The sequence below is a fragment of the Cupressus sempervirens genome, chromosome 9 (assembly GCF_028749045.1).
Source record: "Cupressus sempervirens isolate cs-2001-9-10 chromosome 9, ASM2874904v1, whole genome shotgun sequence".
In the NCBI taxonomy this organism is placed as follows: domain Eukaryota; kingdom Viridiplantae; phylum Streptophyta; class Pinopsida; order Cupressales; family Cupressaceae; genus Cupressus; species Cupressus sempervirens.
The window spans coordinates 571877759-571901500 of NC_143126.1; the positions used below are offsets into that span (position 1 = coordinate 571877759).

Below are 23742 nucleotides of genomic sequence, written 5' to 3' on the forward strand. Positions count from 1 at the left end.
TATGGAAAAAGCTACAAAGAAACACTGTCCATGAGCTAAAATGTAGTGAAATGACGCAGCATCCTCGGAGCAGCTATAATGGCAGTAGGTGAAGGAAAAAAATGACTCTTCATTAGCAGCAGAAAGAAAATCTAGAGATGTCAATAATTGTGTAATAAGCAATTTGAACAACAAATAATGTCATCCAAATAATGACCAAGGATGAGAGGTGTTGATAAGATTAAGATAATAAACCACTAGGTGTGTTCCTAATATCAATGGTCAATGATATCATGCAGGGCATCATAGAAGGGGTGGCACTGGCTATCAAAAATCTGGACCAAGTAGAAGGGGCAGCAGTCACCTATGTAGTAGACTGTGAAGAGCAATCTAAATCAATCTCAAAAACATCGCATGGAAGGTACATTTCCTGCATGGTCATCTAATATCTGCGTCAATGCTGGAAGAAGCCAAAAGATTACTTTATTCACTGATAACTGAGATGACTAAAAATGATAAAATATACCTAGTGGGCCTAGAACTTCCTTAAGTGCCTATGGCCTAGAGGAAACACCCTATGTAATAAACATATTCCTGAATGGTCATCTAATACCTTTGTTAGTGCTTGAAGAAGCCAAAAGATTCTTTATTCCACTGATAGTTGAGATGGCTAAAATGATAAAATATACCCAGTGGGCCTAGAACTTCCTTAAGTGCCTATGGCCTAGAGGAACCACCCTCTGTAATAAACATATCCAAGAATGTCTACATAAAAACGTCAAAATAGTTCTTCCAAGAATATGTAAATAGAAAAACAGTAACTCTCAAGGATCTCATAAGATACCAGTCTTCTGCAACTGATGCATTCTTGCCACCCTCTGTAATAAACATATCCAAGAATGTCTACATAAAAATGTCAAAATAGTTCTTCCAAGAATTTGTAAATAGAAAAACAGTAACTCTCAAGGATCTCATAAGTTACCAGTCTTCTGCAACTGATGCATTCTTAGTCTCCAAATCTTAAATAATAAATAATGAATAGTTAAGACCATAGCTTTGATTGACATAGGTGCTACTCATAATTTCATTGATGAGGGAGTTGCAACACATAGGAGACTTTAGAACAAAGAATGTGGATGGTTTCATGGTGATGGTAACAGATGGATTCACCATTACATGCACTAGGATGATCTCATAGATAAACCCTACAGTATTTGAGTATTGAGGATTAAGTTCCAGACATCTTCACTAAACCTTTAGCATTGCCTCACTATCTTGTGTTATATCAGTTTCTTGGGTTGAAAGTGTTAATGTTGTAGCTTCAGTCGGATTGAATGGACATAGAGATAATCCTTCTAATGGTTAATCATCAATTAGGCAATCTCTCTCTCTCTCTCTCTCTCTCTCTCTCTCTATATATATATATATAAAATTATGTTTATATATATGTTATTGTTAATATATTGACTAATGATGATTAACTTATAATTTACCATATAGAGACATGTCTCTTCAAGAGACCTGTCTCCTCTTCTCATATTTATATGACATTCAAATCTGCATTTGGAACACACAGAAAAAAAAAAGGTAGTGTTATTACATTTGCAGAAAAATGATCCTATAAAACTCAACATGGTATCAGAGCCAAACTGCAAGTGTAAGAAAGGAATAAAGGATAGAAGAAACAATAGCAGCTTGGATTTTGCACATTGTAAATATACAATAGCGATTGATTCATTTATCGAACACTTGATATCAAAAATAAATAAGGTAGTTCTATCTGAAGAGCGATGGCGAGATCTGAGGCAGAACTCTGCACAAGGATATACCAATCAGCATTTCTATATGCATTTAGAACCTGTTCAAAACAGTTACTCCCAATCAACCAAATCCACATAGACTCAGCCAACCCAGCAACCATACAAGACAAGTAAAGAAGAATATATCAAACAGGATAACCAGACAATATTTATTATAAGACTCTTGAAAATATATTGATAGTGGGCATTCTCGAACTTCAACGTGGAACCAGATTTCTAATCTAAGACACCCAACATTTGTATAAGTTCGTAAAGAAGGACACGAACAGATCATCGCAGAAAATATTATCTTAGGTGGATCAGAAGGAAGAGATTAGAGGCAGCGAACAGAGAACCAAATATAGATATGACAACATTAAAGTGGATTCAGATAATCAATTAAGAGAACTGAATATAAGAGTTCTAGCAAAGCAACAAGGATACTTATCAAACACAGCATCTAATAAACCAATTGGAGAATTGGCTGTACAACGATACTGAACAGTGACAAATAAAATGATTTGATTCAGAAATACATGAAGTCCATTTCAACGTAGTTGAATGTGCCCAGTTTGTACCAAGACGGAGGTTATCAGACGCTTATGCAGGATAACTTAGAACTGTAATAGAGCATATAAGTGACATACAAATATAAAGAGGAAAGAGGATGGTATAAGAAGTTCTATGTTAAAGAGAAGAAAAATATTGTGAATATATAAAGATTCTACAACTGTGGAAGTAATGTGGATGAAATGGTCCAAATATATATAGAAGAAGGATTTACAATAGATTTTGAAAGAAGTATATAGACAAATTTGAGAAGAGAAGGAAAGCGCTTGCAACTGCGAGAATATTTGCAAAAATTGAAAGGTTCATTTTTTTTAATATTTTGGTATTATAACTATGTAAGGAAGTTGATATGTACAAATAACATATTGTTATCATCCAAACTCTAAAGTACAAAGATTCAGTAGAAGAAGTCTGTTACAAAAAAATTGAAGATATCAATCGCAAAATCCCATATGTTCAGCTAAGGGACATTACAGTGGTTAAAAATTATCTCAACATAACAGACTCAACGAGATACTATACGTCAGAGAATCAATTGTAGAGGCGATGAGTTACATCGATTCGGCTTATCATTATGTTTGTATGACCAAATTCACTACTCATGCAAGACATAAAATATGGTGCTTGGCACTAGAGAAAGATGTTAAGTTTATAACAGTGATAATCTACTAGTCTGAGAGTGCAGACTGCACCTAGGCTTCTTCCTTTCAAGTATCATTTAAGGCATTAAATATATAACTTACACCTCTTGTGATGGGTGGTGATTTCTGAGATAAATTAATATTAACACCAACTTAACACATTGTGTTAGTTATTGTTTATTGTTAAACATCTTTGCTAGTCACCGATTTCTGGGAGAGGAGTTTGAGCCGACTTAGAGAGGATCATGTCCCTTTGAGGGACATGCCCTTTGGTCATGATATTAAAGGAGGGTGTTATTGTAGTTTGAGGACACATAATAATTACAAGTCGGCTCCCTCAAGCAATAATACCAATTCGAATTTATTGCAAAGATAAATAACATTCAGTTCAGAATAAAAGTTGACAACTCCTCCATACTTCAGAATATTAAGAAGTTCATTTTCAGCAATCAAGGATATTATACAAGTCTGACTTATTTAGTACAGAATTTGCAGAAACTTTACAAAAGAAACTTACTATTGGTGCAATATACAGAAGTTTTCATGAGACATCCTCATTTTATAAAGGCTGTGATTGTTCATCAATATACAAAGATATTGACATCGAATATTTTCTAAAGGAGCAAGTGCTGATATAGACTCCGTATACAATTAAAGATAGAAGTAGGTTTTATTCCATGAAATTCCTCATGATTGGTGGAAAGGAACAATATCAACATGGTAAAGTTGAAGAGAATAATAATACACCGGTGGTATGTAATTGCGACAATTGGATAGCGTTGAAGAGAAATACAGATTGCAGATTGAAAACAGTGGTCCCAGCATGCCAAAGACATAAGAAGGAACAAACTCAAAATTGACAAGTGATAATCCAAGTCAACATGTGTTAATGGATCTATGATAGTGTTGAAGTCGGAAGACATAAATTGTAGAAAGATGACAATACCAATAAAAAGAATGAAATTCAAGGAAAATAGAAGCGCAGTCAAAATGTAGCATTCTCGTATTTGACCGCAAAGACATTATATTACAAAGCCATTAATCCAAACTGTTAATATATGGTGGCAGATATAAGAAGTGTATAACGTGGTGACTCAATTTTTTCAAAGGACATCATTGTTATGATATCCCAGAGGCTGGATGTGATACGTAGGCAAATAGGTCAAGTTGTCAATGTTGCAGTATATTGATGAACAAGATGTCATAGACATGTATATTATTAGATATGTTCCCTTCGATCATGCATTGATTCATGATCACTATTTGACTTGAATTGTGGAATGTCGTTCTGCTGAATTGTGGGGTTTCCTTGGAACATATAAATGGAACTACAGATTTATTATATTGGTCGGTGATGTAAACTATCAACATGGGTGGCCACTAGAATTACACATGTTGATGAATTTATATTGTATATGGCTAGAAAAGACTGCTCTCCCAAGACTAAGTTTGAGCATTTAAAGTAAATATTCACAACCCTGGGGCATTTTAGATGTTTTGAACATCTTGGAGAGATAAATTTTCATTGTGAAAATGTGATAATAATTAAGGAGCATATTCTGTGTTTCTTTTGCTATGACCAAGTTGCATGCATCATTTTGCTAGTCGTCGATCTCTCTATCTGGCACAAGTTCTCTAATACGTGAACACTATAAGGAAAATTATGACAGTTCAAACTCTTGATGGAAGTGGTAAGTTTGTCATCCAAAATATATGCTTAATCTTACCAGACATTTGTCACTCGCATATTATGTCTCAAGGATGCCAAGAAAGCTCTCAGTAATGCATAAGTGGGAATTTTACATTGAGGGGGGAATAAACCAGTGTTCTATTCCCATTTTTTGGCATATGCTTATGTAAAGGCATTTTCTTACTTGATGGATATGGACCTTCATTAAAGCAACTTGTATCAAGGATGCACAGATAAGTACTCATTAGCTTTGAGTATTACATTTATCTATTACTATATTCTCTCTCTTAATTATATTCATACTATTAGAGTTATTTTCCTTGATCTTTTCCTTTATGTGTAGGGATGTTCTTGCAGGAAAAGAAGGTTGGTACCTTATACATCCTACCAAATATTGTGCAAACTCAATCTTATGACAGTAGTTTCAAAAGAAGCTTTGATTTAGAATTCATTAGTCATCTAATGATCTAGCTGGATAAAGTGAGGCTCATGAAGTGAATATTTTTTATGATTGAGATTATGAGTATCCTTTCATATCAAGAAGGAGTATGAAACTTCATCAGAGACAACCTTATACGAGGAGCTCAGAAGATTGATATTTAGAGGGAGTCTAAAAATACGTGTATGATTGTATAATTTTGATGGGCCTACCCCTGTGTACGTCATGAGGAAGTGACGACTTGTCACCAGAAAGTCAAAAGATTGATATCAAATTCAAAGGGAGTCTAACAAGTTGTAACATGCATCCTTGAACAAAGAGGTCTGACTTCCTAGGATCTTTGCTTAGAGGGAGAATTTCGAAGTACAATTCCTTGTTCATGAGTTCTTCTCCATGAAAAGTTCTAGCTGAAATTCCTTAAGAGAGAAGTTTGAGGTGAAAATCTTCTTTCCACCCTTTGACATGGTTTGTGGTGGATATCATGAGAATTACTATTTTGCATGTGTGGATTATGTCACGAAAGGTGATGATCTTTCATTGATGTATTTGTGAGGTCGATATTGTAAGGTGATGATCTTAACAATGGTTTGACCTATTATGATGATTGACTACATTAAATTGTTGTCCTGGAGTGTCAAATATCTTGATAACAAAAGTATCATGATAGACTACATTAAGTTGCTGTCTTGGAGTGTCGGAGATCATGATACTTGTCATGATGAAGAACATGACATTTTGATTACTTGTCTTATAGACTACATTCAATTGTTGTCCCGAAGTGTATCAAAAATCAGATAACTCATATCCTTCTAGGAAATAACATATTCTTTTGGTAGGCATCATGAACATGATGTCAGTGCACATACCAAGAGAATATAAGTGTGATTGATATTTCTTGTTGAATCATACTTCGGATGGTATAGAAAGATAACGTCTAAGTTAATGAATATATGTTGATATCCTTAAAAAAATGCCATTCCAAGAATATCATATTGAGATGATATCTCTCTATGCTTGAGAGCATAATGTGTTCTATAACAATCCTCCCTAGCTAAGAGGGAGTGTTAATGTTGTAGCTTCAGTTGGATTGAATGGACCTAGAGATAATCCTTCTATGGTCATTGGTTAATCATCAATTAGACACTCTCCTATATATATATATATATATATATATATATATATATATATATATAGATATATATATATATATATATATATATATATATATATATATATATATATATATATAGATATATATTGTCTAATGATGATTAACTTATAATTTACCATATAGACATGTCTCCTCTTCTCATATTTATATGACATTCAAATCTGCATTGGAACACACAAAAAATAAAAGGTAGTATTATTACATTTGCAGAAAAACGATCCTATAAAACTCAACAGAAAGAAGTTGTCCTTGAGGGATCCATAGTCCTCCTCTTGTTATACAATTCTCATTTCCAAGAAGCATTTTTTTCCTCAATGGGTTTTCTCTTTAACTTTGTTTTGTACTTAAGTGCCTCATTAGGCCTTATTGTCAAGTGTATCTTTTAGTGACTTACTCTCTATGAACAAATGGTACGATGGGGACTGTAAGGCGTCTCATTGGATCCTTTGATCGACCTTCATGTCCCATCACCCTTCTTACACCTCCCTTCAGTACTTCCACCACCAACTCATACACAATAAGAAGCACCTCCACATTTCCCAGTGCAAGTGTTACCTTCTTGTCTCCCTCCATTGTTTTCTCAAGCTCATTTGGCATATCCTCTTCCCCAGACATTCCTGACCAGAAACCTTTCTAGGTTACACCCCCTCTGATTGTCACCTCTTATCCTACACCACCATCAAGGAGGTGGTCATAATCATGCATTCTAGTAGGGTTGTTGATGAGGAAGATTTTCAAGTTGAGTTCTTCATACACGACATCACAGTTTTGGGGTCCTACTTGGCTGATCTCTTCAACCAGGTTGTTTGCATGGGTTTTCCCCCCTCTTGGTCACACCAAATCAATTATTTGATTGTAATGTCCCTTGTTGGGGCCTTAATTTATCTTATATTTCTCGATTAGAGTTTGTATTGTAATGTTTCCTACTAGGATTAGCTATTCATCTTATTAAATTTTAGTTATCTTTAACACTCATATCCAATCTTATTACTAATTCAGGTTAAAGGCGGAAGGAGTAGATGTTATCCAAGTTTCCTAGACACCAACTTGCAATGGATTCCCCCAAAGCTAACAGATCCAAGCCCTTAAGCCTTTTTGGAGTCAATGCCTATAAAGTGCTTAGGGTCACTGATACTCACCCTATCTTGGGACAAAGATCCATTGCTTGGAATTTATACAACCCCCTCCTCGATAGCATTACAACTCCTCTTCTATAAGTCAAATAGTAATAGGTTTTGTATATATCTATTCTCATCTTTTATTGCAACTCTTCTATAAGATTCATTCCTTCCTGATCTCTTCCTTGTGAAGAGTAAAACTCTATTTATAATCACTCTTCCAAATTGATATCATCAACTACAATAATGGATTTGTATCTTGATAAGAATTAATATATTTATAATAAAATTTGTGCTCTACCTTTAAGGGATTGTATACTGCTGAATTTATAATCTATAGTGTTTGTAGTAATGCATGATTTATTTCTACTTTTTTGTGGTTGGTATGTCAGTTTCATCAATGATTCATTGTTCTATGCCTTCTTGGAATTTAGATTGTATACTACTGAATTTATATTCTATAGTGTTTGTAGTAATGCACGATTTATTTTTTCTTTTTTGTGGTTGGTATGTCAGTCCCATCAATGAATCATTGTTCTATGGCTTCTTGGAGCCTTCCAAACTCCATCTGCAAATGTCCCAAATACTACCCCTACATCGTTAGTTCTAATAATTCATTAATTCCCTACAAGTGGAATACAAGTTCTTCGTCATTGGTTGCAACCCATAAAGACTTACTGCGTGGTAATGCCAACATGGGTGCTCGACGGCTTGATGGATTTGATTTAATTCACTTTATTAATGTTAATAATATCATGAATGTTGATAGATATTAGTATTATTGATTGGTGGATTAATATTATTAAAATTACATGAATTAATAATATTATTTGTACATTGATTATTAACGTTGATTAACTAATAGTTAATTATAAATTTACCATTATTATTATGGATAATATTATATTATATTGACAGCATGCAAAAATGCAATCAAATGCAAATCGACAAGGCAGTGATCTAACTGCTTTTTCCCTCAATCCCGTTCGGCTCCTCGGGACGAATTCAATGCTCCTACCTAGGAATGGTTAAAAAGGATGTTGAAAGGACACATGTTGGCCATCAATTTTCATCCTCTACTTTGAGATCAATCCACTTAGCTTCAATGTGTGGGTTTAGGGTTGGGACCATAGCTATGTCCAAATGAAGATCATCACAATGGCAAGATCAAAGATAGTTCAAACATAGGCGGATGGGTGAAAACCTTCCTCTCCACAATCATGTTGAGGTATCAAATACCAGTGTTCCTAGGAATGGAAAACTTTGGGTGATACCCACCCAAATTCCGTCAGTGGCTACAGGGGCTAATGCGGTCCCTCTTGGATCAGGCTCTGGGAGCAATAATCTCTCAACCCCCCAATAGAAGGAAAAAAGAAACAACCCTAATGACACCAGAGAGAAAATCACTCATAAGCTAGCTAATCAAAACCCTCCTCTGGAGAACCCTAGGGAGGAGTATCAAACCATCATCATTAGCAACCCGCACTCAGAGGAATTATGGGAAACTTGTAATTCACAGGGCATCTTTGCGAAATGATGTGGCTCTAACCCCAACCCATCATACTTCCTTGAAAGCATGGCTTCGATCTTGAGGCATCAGGTAAGTATCACTAACCTTCTTAATAATACATTGCTTCTAGATTGTAATTCATTAGAATTAAAAGACAAATTACTAGTTGAAAAACCCTTTTTCCTTCTGGGTCAATATGTTAAATTCATGGAATGGAACCCTAATTTCAATCCAGAAACTATTAACAATCTAATGATTCCCAAATGGGTATCCTTTAAAAAATTTCCTATGGAACTCCTTAATGTGAAAATCCTGAAACAAATTGGAGATTCGCTGGGTGGATTTCGGGGGTGTCTAGGTGATTTTGCCTCTTCATCAGACATCAAAATCTTAGTTGATGTAAAGATAGGCGAAACCACTTTGTAGCCCACCCGAATTATAACTAATCAATCCATATATTACCTTATCCCAGTAATCTTTCAGGGGTCTATGGATGGAAGTTTTCTATGGCTCCCATCGACAGAAATCCCGATCTCAGATGTAGAAACAATTAACTTCTCTGAGCAGTGCTGGCATAAGATGGGGTATCCATCTCCTTTGGAAACCTCTACTGATAAACAATCCCAAATGGAGCCTGTTAAGGACATGGCATCTCGTCCTCTTCTTTCGATCTTTCCAACCTCTCTTCAGATTAGTGATCACAATGCGTCTCTCTGCATTTCCCTTAATCTAGGGCAAGGAGGCTTTACTATTCTGGATGGATCAACTTCCCCTGTAGGAGATATGGTAGCGAATAGCCCTAAGCTACTAAAGGAGGACATGGCTAAGGATATGAGTCTTCAGGAAATTAACTATAATGACAATTTGGAAGTTTCTCCTGAAGACCCTCTCATCTCCCATCCTATGAGATTAAGGTTTGTTGTCATATCTCCTCTGGGTTTTATGGAGGAGGAAGCTCCATCCCAAGGTAGCAAAACTTCCTTTTCCTCTAGGTTGAGTGAGCATGAAAAGGATGATGTTTGTGACAACTCACTGAACAACTTATTAATATGTGTATTGAGGAGGCAGTCCTTGAAGGCTTAACTATGAAAAAAGAAAAAATTATTAATAAACTCCTAGCTTTAGGAGGCGAAAGCTATACACATGAAGATCTCAAGAATGATCTCTTAAGGATGGAACAAGAGGATAACCTAAGGGGACTGGAACAATTCCAGGAACCAAGGTCTTCTCCTAATTTTTATAAGCTCTCAAAAAAGAGAGGAAGAAAATCATTGAATGAATTGAGGTCTTGGGATGTGGAGGCTAATGGTCAAACTAAATTAACTACCCTTTTTGATGTAGGGAAGGGGAAGGTCCTTCCCATGGCCAAATGAAGGTCATTACGAAGAATGTTAGGGGCCTAAATGCCCCTAACAAGCAATGCTTAGTTAAGTTTTGCATCTCTAACTACAAACTTGACATTCTAATGATCCAAGAAACTAAATTGAATCAGGATGAGCTTAGTTCCTTTGGAATGAAATTAGGCCCTAGAAAAAAATTTGGGAGCCCGACTATAGGAGCCTTAGGGGGTCTAGCTATAATTTGGAACCCTTGGCATATTGACCTGGATCTAGTTAAAATTGAAAGGCATTGGATGTGGATCCTTGTCAAATTTCATAATATGCAAATCTCTTTATTTAACATTTATGGGCCAATCCCAATAGTTGACAAAAGGAACCTTTGGAAGGAACTGGACATAGCTATGAGCCAGTCAGCTTTCCCCTGCATTCTTGGGGGAGACTTCAACGTCATCTCCTCTCTATCTAAAAAAATAGGGGGCCTTTCAAATCTCTCTCAAGCATTAAAGGATTTCAATAACTAGTTATTCCAAGCTACTCTTCTCGAAGTAAAATCCAAGGACACTGCTTTTACTTGGAACAAAAGAAGACTTGGCTTCAGTTAGATAATAGAGAAATTAGATAGATTCTTGTTGTCGGGAAATATACCTGAAGCAGTCGCATCCATGATTTCATAAACTCTCCCCTTCTTAGGGTCGGATCATTATTTGGTCCTCTTATCAACTGAGTCAGAATGCTCTCCTACCCGTAATCTTTTCAAGTTTGAACTAATGTGGTTTAAGGATGCAACATTGCTTCCAACCTTAGAACATCGGTAAATTAATGCCAAAATAGAGGGGTCAAGACTCTATAAGATAGTCCAAAAACTCAAGTTCATTAAACTCAACCTCATCATATGGAATAAGAAGTTTGGCAACATCTTTGACTCAAAAAGGTCAATAGAGGTAAGCTTAGCCCTAATCAACTCGGAGGTGATGTCCAAAGGAATGGACGTTGATGTTTATACCAAATAAAAAGATCTTAGTCTTCAATTAGAAGATATTCTAGCCAAACAAGAAATATATTTGAAACAAAAATCTAGGGAAATTTGGCTCAAGGCAGAGGACAAGAACACAAAGTTCTTTCATAACAGCACCAAGCAAAAAAGAGCTTTTAACAAAATCTCTAAAATTACTAACGACTTTAATAAATCCTATGAACAACCAACAGAAATTGCACAAGAAGTTGTAAATTACTTTAAGGACATGTTAAATAATCTAGAAGGGTCCTCTCTCCAACATTAGAATTTACTTCTAAGTCACATACCTAAAATCATTTCTAAGGAGCAAAACAACATTCTTCTTCACAGTTTCTCTAAGGAGTTAACAAAAGCCCTCTTCCAAATGGCCCCAGATAAATCTCCAAGTCCTGATGACTTTCTGGCTAGCTTTTTTCAGAAATGTTGGCATTTTATGGGGGATGAAATTATCGATGCCTTAGATAGTTTTAGAGCCTTTGGTGGCCTCTTGAAAGAAGTCAATCATACATTCTTGGCCTTGATTCCTAAAAAAGCTACCCCGGAGAGCTTTAAGGATTTTAGGCCTATTTCACTTTGCAATACCCTTTATAAGTTATTGTCTAAAACTTTGGCTAATCACCTAACTGGTCTCCTCCCCACCTTAATTAATGAAGCTCAATCAGGATTTGTTCCAGGTAGATCTATCTATGATGGTATGATAATAGCTCAGGAAGCTACTCATACATTTCCTAAGAATAATATACCTAGCATGATGATTCAATTGGACATAAGCAAAGCTTATGATAAAGTAGATTGGCGATTCCTTTGCAGATGCCTCTCTGCCTTTGGCTTTTCCAAGCAATGGATGAATCTAATTTTTGAATGCATTTCAACTCCCAAATTTTCGGTCTTGGTCAATGGAACTCTGAAGGCTCACCTTTTATTTTCATTATCATGTCTAAAGCTTTGGGCAGAATGGTGAATAGCTTCAAGCTTAATCATCCCTTCATAAAATTTGCATTTCACAAAATTTGGAGGCAAACGACTCATCAACAATTCGTTGATGACACCATGTTGTATGGGGAGGCATCCTTCAAAGAAGCCAATACTCTTAAAGTAATCCTCCAATCTTACTCGAAGGCTTTGGGTCAAGATATCAATATGACAAAATCAGAGATTTTTTTCTTTAATACTTGCCCTGCCCAGGAATAGGGGATCATGAAGATTTTGAGCATCAGACGGGTGACCTTCCCCTATAAATACTTAGGAGTTCTTCTAGAACTAGGATAGAAAAGTACTCATAGCTAGGAAGCCCTAGTCTGTAAGATGAGATCCAAGATACAAACATGGAAAGGTAAATGCTTATTGCTTGCAGGGAGAATCACTGTGCTTAAATCTGCTCTCTCTAGCATTCCCATTTACCATCGATCCTAGAGCTACCAGCCTTTCAGAGAGATCGCCTCAACAAGATTCTGAGTGATTACCTTTGGCAGGGCTCTAAAGATAAGAAGAAATATGCTCTTCTAGCTTGGGATAAGGTATGTAGGCCTAGACAGGAAGGGGGCTTGGGTATAAAAAATTTAAAGGATTAGGCTATGACCTTGGGGGCCAAATTAATATGGAAAATGTTGCAGTACCCCAATTTAAGATGGGTGAGGATTCTCTTGAACAAATATTTGAACCCTAATGGCCCCCTTAGTGTTCTTAGAACCAAAAACCCCCCAAGAGGGTCCAATTTTTGGAACTTCCTTCTCTAATGCAAGGCAATCATCGCTAACAAAGTGACTTGGAAAATTGGAAAAGGTGATCAGGTAAGATTTTGGACACAACTCTTGGGAAGGCTTCCCAATTTTATGTAAACTTTACAATTTTCAAACCTCGAGATCTATTCTTGAAGCCAGTCTGGGTCCCTACCTTATTAACTATGTGAACTTGGATAAGGGATCCCCATGGGGCTGGAAATGGAAATCTCTTTCCATCTATCAGTTGCCTAAGGATGAGGAGGTTGCACTCAAGTACATATTGGGGCTGAGAAATTTCTCTTTCTCAAGCCAAGATGATATTCTCATTTGGGATGGATCTAAATCAAGAAATATAATACCAAGGATGGCTATTCCTACCTCTCTTCTCTTAAGTTGCACCCAAAGGTAGAGCTGCCCTACTCTCTGTGTTGGGATGCTTTATGTCTTCCCAAAGCAGGAGCCTTCTTTTGGCTTGCTCTTCAAAATCATATCTTGACAGCTGATAGAATTAGGAAATTTGGATTCATAGGACCTACATGCTGCTCTCTTTGTTATTCTACAGGGGAAAATATGGACCAGTTTTTCCTCTTGTGCCCAAATGCTTCCAATACATGGTATTGGATCTGTAGGAAATTGCACTATAAGATAGCCCTACCTAATCTAGTCTTGAATTTGATGTTTTCTTGGCCAAAGTTGTACTCTGGCAACATTTTTTATAGTCTCTGGTTTATTGCTCCATCCATCATTATTTGGGAACTATGGAAGGAACGTGATAGAAGGATATTCAGAAATTCTAGTATGAGTTGGGAGCAACTCACTCTTAAAATTGAATCTATTATTATTGAAACAATTAATTGTAAAATCTCAAGGACCAACGAAACTTCCAAACCGATGTAAATCTGGGACTCATTAATGAGATTTTCATGGCCAGGTTTAAAACTTCCAGTCTTTCTGGATCAAGGGGGTAAGGTTAGCAAATTAAGTAGAGCTCAATGTAAATGGACCCCCCCGTAGAAAACTAGGTCAAACTAAATTTTGATGGGGCCTCTTGTGGCAACCCTTGGACGGTTGGGATTGGTTGCTTTATTTCCAATCATAAAGGTAATATACTGACCAAATGTATGAAACCCATTGGCAGGGCTACCAATAATGAAGCAAAATTCAGAGCACTAATTGAAGGGCTATGGCTCTACCAAAAAATTAATCTTAATCAGGTTGCAAGAGAGGGGGATTCTGCTATTGTGGTCAATGCTTTTAGAAATAACTCCACCCCTAACTGGAGGTTAAACTCTCTCTTGTCTAGGGCCCTTGACTTGGCCTCAAGCATCAAGCACTCCACCATTAACCACATCTACCGCAAAGGGAATGGCGTGGCGGATAAACTGGCCAAAGAAAGGGGCTGGTGATAGAAATGAAAACATTTTTTATCAACACTAGTGTACACCTTAATTATATTGCTATTTTAATCATTAATCTCTTGACTAGTTTATTTTAATATTTATTTACTTTAAGCCTTTTACTTTCCCAAGGCGACATTTATCTTGTGTATCAATTGGTGGTTAACTCCATTTATTGCTATATTTTGTTGTGTCTTTCGCATTAATGCTCTCTGCCCAATACTCGTGCTTTTAATGATCATACTCTTCGCTAGGTTGGATGACATTTTTTCTACCTATTTATCAAGGATGGTTTTTTTCATTCAGAATATAGTGGTATGGAGGACTATCCTTCATTGCCATGGACCCCAATTCATCAATTGCCCTAACAGGTATTGAACTAACTTGGATATTGTTGCCATGTTTATTGCCATCTCCCGTCATTTCTATTCAGACCATGAGGTTATTGGTAGTCTTTGTTGGGAACCTTTTGTTGAGAATCTTCTTGGAGACTTGGACACTATCATCCTTAATATTAGGGATGATATAACCATCCCCTTGGCAGAAAATTACAATTAGGGTGTTTTTTAGTGGTGAATATTCATAATTTTGTGAATTTTAGAAAAATTTTGCTAGTAATTTGGCTAATAATTTAAGATTTAATGCAACCTAAATCGCCACATTTTTATTAAATTTAGTTCTAAAATATTTAAAATCACTCAATAATTTATTTTATTAAAAAATTTAAATTCAAAGATTCACCACAATATTCGATACATGATTAGATTTGATTCACCTAAATATTATATATTATCGAAGAAATTAAAATTAATTCACCAATTATTATCATTATTATTAGTTACTTTAGGGATATATTACCAATATTTAGTTTTCACTATTGATTTAAAATATAATGTAATTATCCTCGTAACTTCCATGAGATAAAACATGTTCAATTTTAAATTGTAATATTCCATGACGATTAGCGAACTTCCTATTATTATTGAGATTCGCCAATATTTTCTACTCAAAAATTATGATTTCAAAAAATCGCCAATGTAACTTATATTTAAAATTTAAAAATTGAGAGATTCGCCGATAAAAATAATTTGGTTTTTCAAAATAATGAAAGATTCGCCAATAATTTTTATCTTTTTCTAGAGGGGGGTTTCTTAAAGTTTACCCTGATTACAATATTTGTAAAGTTTTTGCAAATTCTAAGTGATCAAATCTGAGATAATACCTTTCTCTATGCTTGCTGAAGATGATCTTCCTTAATTAGGCTTGTATGAAGAAATGTCTATAATATATTTATTATTCTGAATTTTTTTATCTTTGCATTAATTCGTAACGAGCAGACTTGCTTAAAGGAGTAGACTTGTACTTGTTTGTGTGTCCTTTAACTCCAACCAAACCCCACATATATAAGGTAACAAAAGGGTATGTCCCTTGAAGGGACATGACCCTATCTAGGTCGGCCTTTACCTAACTTCCCATAATCGGTGCCAAAGGAAGATAATCAATGTTTGTTGCCAAACTAAGGTTAGTTTAGTTTCATACTTAAGTATCATCACCCAAGGGAGATGCCGATCATGCCTTAGACAAGGAGCAAGTACCAATAGGCCTTTCATGCAAGAACAGATCTGAATGATCTTGTGCAATCAGATCAGTATAATATCGAAGTTACAGATTTAACACTCCCTCTAACTTAATAATAATACTAAGAGATAACATATCTAGCATCATCAATTACGATGAATAAGCATAGAATGATACTCTATATCTATTTGAATCTTCTCAGCATGTGGTATGATTGAACACATGATACAATGTCATATTACTTTACCTGTGATATGACATATCACTAATACTAGTGATAACAATATTGAAAAGAATACAATATACAGGATAATATCCAAAGAATAATTAAATTCTTCATTTATCCAAGTTGTGACTCATAGGTACAGGCATTTCGATATCACAACATGGTCCTGAGTTAAGATCTGCGAGAACACAGCATAAACTCTGGAGAATAATAAAATTTTTCCTTTATCCAAATTGTGACTCACAAGCATAACAATGTCTACATCACAATGTGATCTTGAACTCCTCTAGATCTGACAGTAGATCTCTATTGTTTAGCACATTATCTAAGAGATCGTCATCTCTCATAATGTCTTTTATACAAGTGTTTATTATCTCAAAGATCATCACCTCTTAGATAATGAATTCAAATGGTAGAGCCCATAATAGTCAATAGCCTGACAATAAAAATTATAGGGTTATGAGTTTCAAATCCTTCAAGTTGCTCCAAATATCCTCTTCTGTAATCTTTCCATTCAGAAATGTTGTTTTTACATCCATCTGATGTACTTTCCATCCCTTCGATGTTGCAATAGCTAGGACTACTCTTACAAAGATGTATCTAGCAATAGGAGCAAAGGTTTCTTCATAATCAATCCCCTCTTTTTGAGAGAATCCCCTGGCTACGAATCTGGCTTTATATTTTCCAATGCTACCGTCAGCAACATGCTTGATTTTAAATATCCACTTCGAAGAAACAACAAATTTTCCTTTAGGTCTTGGAACAATTTCCCAAACATCATTCTTCATAATGGATTGATATTTTTCCGTTATGTCACCCTTCCAAGCTGTATGTTTAATAGCATCTGAAACATTGGTTGGTTTTGATTTAGACAAATCATTCATGTTTGTTGCATAACTAGAAAATCTTTTGGGTCTTTTGCTTTCTCTAAATGTCCCAGATGGTGCAACAAAGTCTTGTGCTTCATCTATTGTCTTAATGGCCCAAAGTGGTCTTTTCTTAGAATTTTGAGTTTCTTTAAGATTGAGATTTTGAATTTCATCTTCAATTTCTTCAATGTTCTCCCTCTAAGACTCACATTTAGTATTTTCTTCAGAACTAGGTAAGGGAGAGGGATCTCCAGAACTTAGGGCTCTTTTGAATGCTAAATCTTCTTCAAAAATTGCATCCCTACTAAGTTCAATATTTTTCTGACCAAGTCTGAAAATCCTATATGCTTTAGATGTTTCACTATACCCTACAAAAATACCTTTCCTCCCAGAGGGTTCTAATTTAGTCCTCTTTTCTTTTGGAACATGTATATATAGTATATACTGGGCACCCAAAAATCCTAAGTTGACTTATATTAGGTTTAACCTTAGTAAAGACTTCTTTAGGAGTTCTATCTCTAAGATAGGAGTGAGGACTTCTATTTTGAATATAGACAATAGTACAAGAGGCTTCTGCCGAAAGATAATATTCTAGATTTTGATCAAATATCATAGCTCTTGCAGCTTCTATAATTGTCCTATTCTTCCTTTCTGCTACCCTGTTTTGTTGTGGGTTATAAGGAATGGTATACTCCCTCTTAATTCTCGTTTCTTTACAAAACTCTTTAAACAAATCTGAGGTATATTCCCCTCCATTATCAGTCCTAAGAGTTTTAATTTTATGTCCTGATAAGTTTTTTAGTTAAGGTTTTAAATTCTTTAAATCTCTTAAGGATTTCTTCTGATTCTTTTCATTTTAATAAGTAAATCCAAGTTTTCCTAGAGAAGTCATCTATATAGTACTAGAATCCTCCAAGAGAAGGAACAGACAGAGGTCCACATAAATCTGAGTGGATTAATTCCAAAACATTGTTAGTTTTTCTAGTACTATCATGAAATGGACTTTTGGTGTTCTTACCCAGAGCGCATCCTTTGCATATGCTTGAATGATCTTTACTTAACTTAGGTAAACCAATAACCATCTTCTCCATAGTCGATAAGGTTTTGAAATTTAGATGTCCTAACCTTCTATGCCATATTTCATTTATATCAGCAGCTTCATGAATTAAGGCCTGAATGGGTCGACTAGGTTTTGAATTTAATTCATACAAGTACCCCTTTCTTTGACCAATCAATTTTGCTTTCTTAAATGAGTTCTTAGCCCAAGTCATTACTTTACCATCCATGAATGCAACATTATGTCCATCATCTTCAAGTGTTGTAACCGAGATTAGATTCTTTTTTATTCCTGGTACATATAGTACTCCTTTGAGATGTAGAGAACTACCCCACTTTAGTTTCAAGGTGCAATTCCCAATTCCTTTGATTGAATGAGCAAAATTATCACCGATGGTAACTTTGCCATCCACTATCAATCACCCATGCTTTGCTTGATACTTCATTTGATAGTGCCGAATACAATACACGATTCTCAGGATCATAGCTATCTTCTTTAGTAATGTTTGTACAGTTTACTTGTTGTTTAGAATTCTCAGGGCAATTAGATCTATAGTGTCCAAACTTTTCACATTTGAAACATTTTACTTTGGATAGATCTTTCTTAGGTTTTTCATTCCTTTGATTACCCTTCTTCTTGAAATGATTTTTCTTACCTTTATAGGAATTTGTGTTGAGAACATGAAATTCTTCGTCTTCAGTTTTCAACTTTCCCCCTTTCTTAAGTTTTCTAGATTCTTCCTAAAGAGAATCTCCCTTAAGTCTATTGAAGTCAGGAAGCTTGTCTCTAGCAATTGCTCCTTGTGTGAACATTTCCCGTGAATCTGGTAACCCATCTATAGCCATCAATGTTAGTTCCTTCTCATCAATTATGGTTCCTATACTTGCAAGTTCATCCCTTAGACTAGCAACCCTTAGGAAGTAAGAATTCACTGATTCTCCCTTCTTTTTTGTATATGATTTAGTTGCATTGTTGACCTCATATGCATTTAATAATGCATTCATCATATTAAGTGTTGTTTGATGTTTCGTTAGCATGGGTACTATTTCATTTTTTACTCCATCTAATATGATATGCATGGCTTTCCTGTTTCCTTTACTCCAGATAGTTTTATTTGCTTTAATAGTAGGTTTTTTGGATGTTGAACCAACAAATTGTTTTACATCATTTTCTTCAAGAATCATCATGTTTATGAATTTCCAAGCATCAAAGTGTTCTTTCCCATCAAACTTGTCCTCAGGTCTGATTGTGTATGCCATTGAAGATAGAGGAATGATGCCAGATATCTATATCAAGTTTGATTGTCTAATTTGCAGAGCCTAGGTTCGACTACCAGAGCTCTGAACCATGTAAAGTTTCTACAAATTCTAAGTGATCAAATCTGAGATAATACCTTTCTCTATGCTTGCTGAAGATGATCTTCCTTAATCAGGCTTGTATGAAGAAATGTTTATAATATATTTAATATTCTGAGTTTCTTTATCTCTGCATTAATTTGTAAGGCGCAAACTTGCGTAAAGGAGAAAACTTGTACTTGTTTGTGCGTCCCTTAACTACAACCAAACCCCACATATATAAGGTAACCAAAGGGTATGTCCCTTGAAGGGACATGACCCTATCTAGGTCAGCCTTTACCTGACTTCCCATAATCGGCACCAAAGGAAGATAATTAATGTTTGTTATCAAACTAAGGTTAGTTTAGTTTCATACTTAAATATCATCACCCAAGGGAGGCACTGATCATGCCTTAGACAAGGAGCAAGTATTAATAGGCCTTTCATGCAAGAACAAATCTAAATGATCTTGTGCAATCAGATCAATATAATATCGAAGTTATAGATTTAACAATATGCTCTATGTAAGGGGTGAGCCAATCCGAACTTACCCAATTATCTTTACGCAAGACCCGGTACACTTCTGGGCAGAAAGGGATGTTTATAGGAGGAATTTACGCTTCCTCCTTCATTTTTGCTCAATCTTTGATCCTATGGAGAACGATTCACTGGAAAAATACTTTGAGGAGGAGGATATTTTACAAGATACCTCCCTACAGGTAGCCATGGAAGACCTTTGAGATGCCTTTAGGGTTGAATAATGTTTTTTATTAAGGACTTCCTCAAAAAGACTTATTTGTGTATATAAAAACTAATGCCAAATAAGTTGGGTGTCGGCTTGCTTTTTGCTTTGCTTAAAATCTACTGCTGACAAGTTAAACCTTCGATAGACCTAAAATTTTGTTTAATATTTACACTAGTAAAATTTTCATTATCTTAACATTTTAAATACACTCTCTGCTTTAAGGTTTTATATGTTTACTAACCAATTTAATGCAGCCCATCATCTAACTGGCAATTCAAGGTGGTGTTTTTGTTTCCCTCTGTAATTATTTACTTTACCAGTTTGTAATCATTTATTCTGTATGCTAGAGCGTTCCTACATTCTTTAGTTATGGAATGATGGGATTGTTTAATGTGATTGTCATCTTTAGCTTCAGTTGGGTTTTCTTGGGTCAATCATGGCAAAATCATGGATTCAGTCGTGGGCTTTTTTGAGCTAAAATGGGTTCTTGTTCTTTAATACCCCTCTTTGGGTCCTTCTATGGTTTGGTTTCTCCTTACTACCAAGTTTTTTGCAGGATGTGGGACTTCTTTTGGGTTTCTTACAACGTTGTTTGGCATCAAATGGCTGCTTTGACTCCCCTTGCAGGTTGTCTCTCCTCTGTTTTGCAGGTTCATCTCCATAGAGTCTTCGACTCTTGTCTTCTACCTCTGCTTTATCCATCTTCACTGAAGCTCGTTATGTCATCCTTCTTATGAGTCTTCAGCTCTTGTCTTCTACCTCTACTTTATCCATCTTCACTGAAGCTCGTTATGTCATCCTTCTTATGTTATGTAGCAAATTTGAGTAATAAAGCTCTTTTCTACAATCAGTATGTAATTATGGGGGTTTATCCACCTCTCTGTAATCTAAGGGAAATCTCTCTTCTAAGCCCTAAGGGCATCTGTAAGTATACAGGACTTCGGTCCCAGGGAATACCGGGGGTTTTCTTTACCCCATTCTTTTTCTCTCGGTGCTTGCACTTGAACGGGGTTTGTACATATTTTGATATTAATATTATACAAGCATTTGCCTTTTACTGATCAAAAATAATAATAATAATATTCTTATATTGACCATATATTGGTAGCTTTTAAATATTTAATTTGATTACATATATTAATTATTATTTAAGGATTTTTTATTAAAAAATAACATTATTTACTAGAATCATTATTTGATTGTTTATTAGTAACATTGATTATTTCTTAATAATATTATTCATTATTTACTTGATATTTAGTTTTATTATTTTTAACATTTTATTTCTAGAAGGGGATATACAATCTTACCCTCCCAAAATTGCTTGTTCTCAAGCAATTCGATGTTTACTCATTATTTGATAGTGAAAATTTGAATCTTAACTTAAGACAAGTTTTCTCTCATTTTCTAGAGATGATCTTAGGTCATCTTGTTGCCAATCCTATTTGCATGATAGTAGGTCTCAGATTTATCTCTCGGATTATTGTATTATTCAAGATAAACCAAGTTTAATCACACCAAGAGTACATACTTGAAGATGTATGAATGAATATGTGAAAACACAAAGTAGACACGAAGCAAACACATCAATGCATGAGGATACAAAGCATACATATTGATGCATGAAGACACGTAATATACACTTAATCCACATTGTTTGGTTCATTCCTATTAATCAAAAAACAAGAAATGAGAAATGCATCTTTCAAATTAAACCATGATTTAGCTCGGTACGAAAACCTCAAGAGGGTGCCCATAAACTACTCAGACCAACTAAGCCCAAGATTGTGTAGTGTCCCATTATGACAACTCACCTTTGGGCCCACAAGAGGCAAGAATGTCCTACTACGACAATTCCATCCCTTGGGGTGGCCTACTTAGCTTGGGGGAATTGGTAAACTATAATTCCCAACTTGTTCATCTATTTGATCCAATTGATTACAATACAATCAAGACCATAGTCTATTCATTATGTGTTTCTATTAATATATACATATATTTTGATTAGTTTTCATTTAGTAAAATGATTTTGTGTTTATCATTTACCCTACAGGATCATGATCTAATACCAGTTGTAATGTCCCCTGTCGAGACCTTAATTTATCTTACATTTCTCCATTAGAGTTTGGATAATAATGTTTCTTGATAGGATTAGTTGCTCATCTTATTAGATTTAGGTTATCTTTAACACTCATACGAACCTTATTACTAATTGAACTCAAAGACAAAATGAGTAGATGTTATCCAAGTTGCCTAGAAACCAACTTGCAATGGATTCCCTGAAAGTTTACAGATCCAAGCCCTTAAGCCTTTCTTGGGTCAGTGTCCTCAAGGTGCTTAGGGTCATTGGTCCCCACCCTATCTTAGGGCAAAGATGCATTGCTTGGAATTTATACAAGCCCCTCCTTGGTAACATTGCAACTTCTCTCTTTAAGTCAAATAGTAATTGGTTTTGCGTATATCTATTCTCATTTTTTATTGCTATTTATTTTATATATATAAGATTCATCCTTCCCGATCTCTTCCTTGTGAAGAGTAAAAATCAATTTATAATCATTCTTACATATTCATATCATCAGATGGAATAATGGATTTGTATCTTGATAAGAACTAATATATTTATAATCAAATTTGTGCTCTTCCTTTAAGGGACTATATACCATTGACTTTATTATTTGTAGTATTTGCAATAATGCTTTGTGGCTTGCGATTTATTTATGCTTCTTTGCGGTTCGTACGTCAGTCCCTTACATTTTTATTTCTAACCATTCATATATCCTTGCAATTGGAATACAAGTGAAGCTTGCCTCTTCATCATTGATCGCGACCATAAAGACTTACCACATGGGAAAGCCAACGTGGGTGCTCAACAACTTGGTGGATTTGATTTAATTCAATTTATTAATGTTAATAATATTGTGAATGTTGATTGATATTAGTATTATTGATTGATTGATTAATATTATTAATATAACATGATAAATAATTATTTTTGTACATTGATTATTAATATTAATTAACTACTAGTTAATTATAGATTGATTAGTATTATGGATAAAAGTATTATATTGATCTTATATTGGTAGCTTTTAAATATTTAATATTATTAAATACATTGATTATTATTTAAGGATTATTTATTTATAAATAATACTATTTACTAGTATCATTATCTGATCGTTTATTAGTAACATTGATTTTTTCTTAATAATCTGTCATTATATATTTAATATTTAGTTTTGATGTATTTAATATTTTATATATGGAAGGGGATATCACATTGATACACAAGACGGGTCCTACATTGGGTCCCAATAGTTACTACACATTATGTTCGGGCACAACCTCCAAGTTATACACCATGATTATTCATATTCTTCTTTTGAGGGAGTTGGATCACCTTTGTATCCAGGCCAAGGGGCGAGCTGGTTTTAGACAGGATTATCAGACTATAGATCACATCTTGATTCTCTGGGGCCTAATTGAGGAGGCGCACCATCACTCCTTGAAGGTGTAATGTTTCTTTGTGGACTTCTGTAAAGC

At 35.0% G+C, this 23742-nt stretch overlaps 1 protein-coding gene across 1 annotated transcript in view; it reads right to left on the reverse strand.

Moving 5' to 3' along the window:
* LOC149539953 (carotenoid 9,10(9',10')-cleavage dioxygenase-like) overlaps nt 1-23742 on the reverse strand; it is a 60917-nt gene that overhangs the window by 28605 nt on the left and 8570 nt on the right. The gene's annotated exons all lie outside the window — the stretch shown is intronic.